The sequence below is a fragment of the Trichogramma pretiosum genome, unplaced genomic scaffold (genome assembly GCF_000599845.2).
Source record: "Trichogramma pretiosum strain Unisexual culture from Peru unplaced genomic scaffold, Tpre_2.0 scaffold130, whole genome shotgun sequence".
Classification (NCBI taxonomy): domain Eukaryota; kingdom Metazoa; phylum Arthropoda; class Insecta; order Hymenoptera; family Trichogrammatidae; genus Trichogramma; species Trichogramma pretiosum.
In genome coordinates this window covers 214,827-222,268 of record NW_019640806.1, presented here as the reverse complement: position 1 = coordinate 222,268, position 7,442 = coordinate 214,827, and positions in this window count along the sequence as shown.

Here is a 7,442-nt window from a genome sequence, read left to right as displayed (position 1 = left end):
TCTCTGCATGCATCATCTGCAATAATGAGTACATTTTTTATGACATTTCAGTCTATTCCACTGAATTTGAAAAAAAATTTTTTAGCTTTTCACTCTTAGCTTATCATTTTATCGTCAAAATTGCTCTTTGCCTGTCATCATCCCAGAATTTAAAAATTATCAACCAAGTAAATAAACATTTAGAGCAAATAGATGATTTGATGCATCTAATGTACAAAAGAGATAAACAGGATATGTAATAATTTGAAAACCGGCCCTATAGCAATTCACGTGCAGTTTGAACGTCGACAACTGAATCAAGCTCATCTAGATGAATTTTATTATTGACTCATATGTTGCCTCTTGGCGAACAATTTCCCCGTGGAAACGACAATGTTTCATACTCATTATGTAATTAACTGCTCTAGAAAATTATTAGCGCGCGTCCTTCGTCGAGCTCGGGCTAGAAAATTTGTATAAGAAAAACAATATACATGGTATTAACATCTACAAGTTTTTCTACGAGTTAGCTGCAAGATATTTGAATTTTATAAATAAATCACGATGGCTTTTATAGGTACGGTCCAGTGAAGCATATGATCCGAAAATCGACTAGTAAGGTATTATTTATATCGAATGATTTCCAATATTTCTCAACAACGACGCGAGCTTATATAACTTTATAATGGCTAAAGTATATTGTGTCCTTAGGCGTTAATTAATGTTAGGAGTTCATCTCGATGTATGTAAATGGAACGATGGCATTTCTTAATGAGTAATATTGTTTCTCTGTAAAGCAATTGTTAATATGGGGCTGGAATCAAGTAGACGGCAGAAAATGACAAAAGAGCACTTGAAATTGAAAGTGAAGTTTGTTATTGGACGAGGATAAATCGAGCCGAGACAAAAGACCACTGCAGTTGAATGTCGGGTGTATCCGGCGTTAATCGGCCATTCAATACAAATTGAGCGCGTCAGGTGGAGTACGTGCGCAGTCGGGAGGGAGCATTAGGCACTTGGAATTAATTAGGCGCGAGCTCGGGAGAAGCAGCATCGACTCGCAAATCGACGCGTTGGCGTGTCGCAGCAGCTCCGCACACTCCGTTGCTGCTCGCGATGCAAATAATGCAACGCCTTTGACAAAAAAAAGCTCAATGACTAATTCATGAGCTTCGGTTTCTGATCCGAGTCCGCGAGCACGACGAATCCATACCAAAGCATCTCAGAGGTAGTACTCGACTCGAGCTATGCTCAATAAAAATAGAATATTTTCAATAAACTAATAAGCTTGTGGGGTCGCGTGTTTTGACGAGAGGCGATAAAGACGCGTTTCACGACGCCGAGGCTTTTCGGAAGGGGCGAATTTTCTCTCGCTCGCTTGAATCGGTGCGCTGTCGTAAGCAAAGAGAAAGAGAAAACACAGGAACCCACTAGTAAAGCGGCTCAATTGAGATAAAAGCTGCTAATGTAGGTCGAAAGTTGTTTCTTTCCATCGTCATGATCGCAGTATGCGCGCATAATGTATACATCGCGCAGTTCATGCATGTGTACGTGTTCATGAAGAAGCCTATTGTACCGGAGAAGTCAGTGGTGGGTAGCTGAGCCGCCTAGACGCGTTCCAGGCTCGAGCGATGTAGCCACGAGTAATGCATAAGTTTAAAAATATACGATCTAAATTTCTCGCGCTCTCACCGTCCGTTAATCGATAATTTATAACGCTTTGCTCGTCCCTATTAAGGCGACGCACAATAAAGTGTCACCGATAGCTCGTGCAGCGATCTTTATGCAGAAAAAGTCTCCAACTATCGAGCACGTGACAAAAAGTCCCAACTCTCTCGACTAGGTGTGGTCTTTCGCGCGCACTTCTCACTCTGTCTTGCTAGATAAAATACCCGAGCGCTGAAAAAATGCTCGCAGCTAGTCGAGTGAGCGGCTCGTTGCCGCGAGCGATCCATAGTACACACATTGGCTTTAACGATGTCTACAAGAACATAACGACCGAGCTTGTCTGCTTGCAAAATTCTTCGCGACGAATTAAGTCATTGAGACTGCATGCCGACGCGATTATTATACGACTACATATTCGTTTCACTCAGACTTCCGACGTTCGACTGCTCTACTGCTGCAGCTTTTTACGCTGAAACGCAGATTCTAGGCTGTAAATAGCCAACTTTTCAATTGATTAGTAATTAGCTTGATTAGGTTATTGCATAAAAATTAATTAGACATCTGTCTATCGAGAAACTGAGATTCATCGATACTTGCTCAAAGTTTCAGAAATTTCATTCGAGTTATAAAAATTAGTCAATGCAAAGTTACATATTCTTCTTATAAATATCAACTTCAAGTTTTCTCTTACATGTATCTTAAGTCTATTAAAAGTTATAGATAAAAATGATAATCTTTGAAAAATTAATTAAAATTCATCAGAACTTGATGCAATTAATAAAAATGATTTAAATGGCAAAACATGAGCGTAGGACACTCTCGAATTAAACTAGTTGAAAGAGTACATTTAACGAATATTGGCATGAAGTAACGTTGCATGATTATGAGTCTTGTTACGTGTGAAAATTTCATTTGCACAGCACGTATTTCTCCGCATATTCAAGTGTGTACGGCATTTTATGCATCGAAAAAATAATAATACTATTTTTAAAAATTTCCACATTATCAAAACTTCCATAAAAATATCAACAATTAAACATTTTTCTTTGTTGTTTGTTAGTGCAAACGACATATCTATCGCACTATACGGACACACGTTTGCAATAAAAATCCCCTCGGGCAGTAAAAGAGATAGACGCAGGTAGGAACTGTTCAAAATGACATCACAGCTCTAGATAAATATGCGGCAATACTAATAAAGATAATTTCTATTCAAAGAGTAATATTTCGAACTGATAAATCAAACTTTACTGAGTCGAAAAAAGCTACTTCACATTTCGAGTAGTTTCAAAAAATTAAAGTTATCGTTTATCAGACAACACTAAGTCTATGTAAGAAGAATGTAATCAGCTTATCCGTTTTTAAATCTATTTATTATTATATTCACTTGAGTGATGAGTGCTTTCGATTCAACACTGAAGACGTGTTTTTGTCAAACCTAGGGCCACTCATGGTTTGAAGATAAAGAATATCTTTAACAGTGTCATATGAATTATTAATTTATAAATTGAAGTTTTAATTTAAATAACTGATTTTTTTATTACGTAGACTACTGAAAAAGTCAATTCACAATTATATGCGTAACAATCTACGCATGCACATTACATTTCAATGAGCGATTTTCATCATTCGAACAACATACTTACGTGCTTACAAAAATTTACAGCGAGTAAGAAATCAACATTGGCTAGCAAATATTTAACGAACAATTAGCGCTGTGCTAGCATCTCAAAAGGCGAGTCTCGTGTAATTTAGAACTAGAAATTTTGTGAAAGATAAGCTGAGTTGCAGGGCGAAAAGCTCGAGCTTTCGTTTGGGAGGCATCGTGGCACCTAGCTACTGATCATTGCATTTCAATACGTACAATTTGTAAACAGCCACGAGGCGCTGAGTTCGTTGCTGGCGCCGCTCATGCGGCAGCCTGCTCTGACATAACAGCCGTTGCAGTCGAGATCGAGGCCGTCGACTCTCGTCGCGGCAACGTGTCATCTGTTCGACTCTCTGAGCTTTCGAGTTCATGCTGCAGGTGTGTTGACCGAGCCGTCTATTGGCTTACGCGACTGAACCCCGTGTAATTCCTAAACGAGCAGTTGATTTTTTCCATTGACAATAATATCGCTGGGCTGGAAGCTGCTCGAATCTTTTCAAAGTTTTCTTCGCGAGCTTGCGAAAAACGGTAAGATTTACACTGGTTTTTGACTGAAAACTATCGAGGGAAACGAATATTCATTTTTTCGTCAATTTCGATCGCACACTTGACTTTTTACACTTTTTATGCACTACGCGTAAATTTGATTCGCGCATCAGACATCCGATATGAATGTGCGAGTATAAATGCATACACTCGTATGCATAGCCGAGCTCGTTGGCTTTCCAATGATACGAACAAGAGGCGTTGCACTCGAGTCGAGCTTTTACCTGAAAGATGCGAGCTCGTTTTGTTGTGCAAGAAAAAAAACTGCTGCGACTCTCGGATTGCAAACGTTACCAAGTGCGAAACCATACAAAATAAAAAAAAAGACATACGTCAGCGCGAGTATTATTGAACTGCTCGAAATAATATCCGACTCACGCCGCGTAAAAACGAGTAAAGCAAATTTTCGATAGATTAGAGTAATTGTCCTTCCAAGTGGCTCGACTCGATAGACAAGAAAATTTAAGTCACTCTGGACTTTATTGAACAAACAAAGCAATCGGGCCGGATAAAGGCCGCTTCGATTTGGCAGCTTGAACTTTGCAGAAAATCCAGCGCAAACTACAGTCCCGACGAGTCATGCAAATGCTCGGTATATTTGATTCGTGCACTGCACGCGCCCGAGTTATGCGGCGCAGGCATGCGAAGGAGCACCGCAACAAAACTTATAGGCTGCGCAGCTATCTCGTGCCGACTCGGAAAAGTTGGCCCAACGATCAGCCAGGAGAAACGCCCTTGAGGTTCTTGGAGAAAAGCCGGCGATCGATTCCTGAGGGACACGTGAGTCTTTGGTGCGTGAAAAGGATAGCGCGTGACTCGCTCGCAAAAAGGGCAGAAAAGAACGAATGGTGCGGGAAAGAGAAACAAAAGGGCTATTCACGATCGAGCGTACAGCTAGTGGTGTATCGCAGTATCCGTCGAGTCGCCCGAGCGAACTGATATACTTTTTTTGCTCGCGCTGCAATTTCGCTCCGCTGGACGCGCGCGTGCCGAAGGCCAGCGATACCGCGACTCGACCGCGCTCGCTCCCGGCAACTGCCGCCTCTACCTGCGTACAAAAACTACCTGGGACATTTAGCGCGCGGCGCAGTCCTAGCCACTCGGTGCACTTGACTCAAAATGCGAAGCAGATAAACGGCCACTGATCTCTCGAGCCTTTCCCACTTGCAGCTGAAGGATGAGTTCTGACAATTGCACTACGACCGTTGCTTATCTAGACCGGCGCGGGATATCGACAGCTGTATATTCTTACGGAATTGTGCAGCTACGCGCGAGTATCAGTTATCACGAAGCCGGTCTCGCGGCTCATGGATGCTGCACATCGACTGGCAGCGACTGTCCGGACACGAGTACTCGTTGCTCCTATCGCTAGCAGCGGTAGCGGCTCATCTCTTCCTCCTCTTCCACCTCCTCCTCTGCTGCTACGGCTGCTGCTGCTGACTCCGCTGATGCCGCAGTACCTCCTCATAGCTCAAATGCTCACTCGTAGACCTGCGCACTTTTGCTCGCTGCACCCATGTAATTCATGCAAATAATTTAATCAACAAAAGCACGCCTCGTTATTTGTTTTTTAAATTCATCGTACAAGAGATTTAGTCGCATTGTAGAATCTAGATTTTACTCATCAATTCGTCCTTGAAATAATAATCGAAAAACGGAATTTTTAACAAATTTCGACTGGATACGGATTAAAGTTGAATATAATAGCGGAGATGCGCTTCAATAATCTGTAAAGAAAGTCAATTCTCTTGGTCTCTATCGTCAGTACTACTACATACGAGGACGCATTTAATACTTGACACACACGTCATGTGCGGTAGAGGAATCATCTATTTCCTGCCTCTCCCTATTTTACTTTATTAAATGAGAACATTCAAAAAAAGTTTATAATTAGTCATTTGTTGCTTCTATGTACCTATGATTCATGCATTATATTACCGAGGATATATTTAATTCAACTTTGAATTTTTACTGAAAAAATCCATTTAATTATAAAATCCACTTTAAAATAACTATATTTTAAAGTCCTAAACATTCGGTAAACAAAATTCACGAAACAAAGAAGTAAATCGTGTAAATAAAGAAAAAATTATGCATGAAAAGTGATTTTAAGGATTTTATACTGAAAAGTAAAATTTTAAATTTGTATAATTGGTAATTTTTGTTTCATACAATTGATAAATTATGTAAACTGTTAGAGTAACAACTTCGCATTTATTAATGAATATTTCTTTAAATGAATGTACCAAAATTCTCCTATAAATCAATATAAATGAATTATAAAAAGTTTACCAAAATTTTAGAAGGATGTAAAAAGAAAAAATACTTAGAATGTTTTATGTTATGAAATAATTTTATTTTCATTACACAACAATTATACATATAACGTAATTTAAAATATTTTCAAGTTTGATAAAAAAGAATTATTTCTTTTTTTCACAAAACTATTTAAAATTAAAATGAATTTTAAGGGATAACGATGCATTTCTAATGAATGCATGGTATGGCAGCGAAGCAAGAGTAGTTTTTCTGTCAACATGCACAAGACTCTCACAATGTTTGTAACAGCTGAAAGCGAACCATAATGACTGTCTTTGTATATTTAATAATCAAAGAAGTTTAATATGTGCTGTCAAGAGAAACGTAAATCGTGTTTGGTTTGTAGAAGTTATTTGTAACGCCATCTCCACGAGAATTTTCATAGAATCAATTTATTCTCTATCAAAGTCACTGAAAAAAATACTCCATTTTTTCTGCTCTCTTACTATTACATTGATGCATCTGCTTTATTTTTTTATATTTTCATTCAACTTTTAAATACTTAATTTTATTTATTACATTTAAATTTTACATTGTTGTTTTATTTATTCTTTCTTACCATAGCTCATTTTCGATCATTTATCGACATTTTATATTGACTCACTCTTACGTTCTCTTTTTAAATTGTATCCTTCTCGTATCACGATTTCTTCAATAATTATTCTCATGAGGAATCCACCTACAAATCAACTACGTACTTAAGGATTCATTATAATTATTATAAAATACATTAGTTTACATTTACAAACAACGTGAATTTTCAAGCGTCGACGTCCTGCAAACTTTTGTGAAAATTTTCGCGATACGCGAAAATGCAAAGTCGAGCAAATGATTTTTGTTTGTATTGTCTTTAATAACTCTGTGTTCTGCATATTACAAAGATATTTGTGGGTAGAGAGTGATCTTTGAATGTTTGATTATATTTTTCAAAATTTATTGAATTTCTGAATGGTCATATGTGTAAAATCTTAGATATTCTGAAAAAATCGAAAAGTTTTCTTGAAATAAAATTACTAATTATTTATTTTTCTATTATAATGCATCTACACTATGCGTTTACTTGTACAAGTAATAACATTGGCCGTAAGTTTATTTAACTACAATTCAAAATCGATAACTCTGCTCCCTTGACTACTTAAGGATTCATCCTGTAAATTTTCATCATAATTTTTCAGGACGATTAGCAGGCACGTCGATAATTAGAATAATATTTTTATATTGACGCTCTAAATACATATTTACAAAACCTCAGACAATGAGGCAGACTTCTTTCTACTGATTA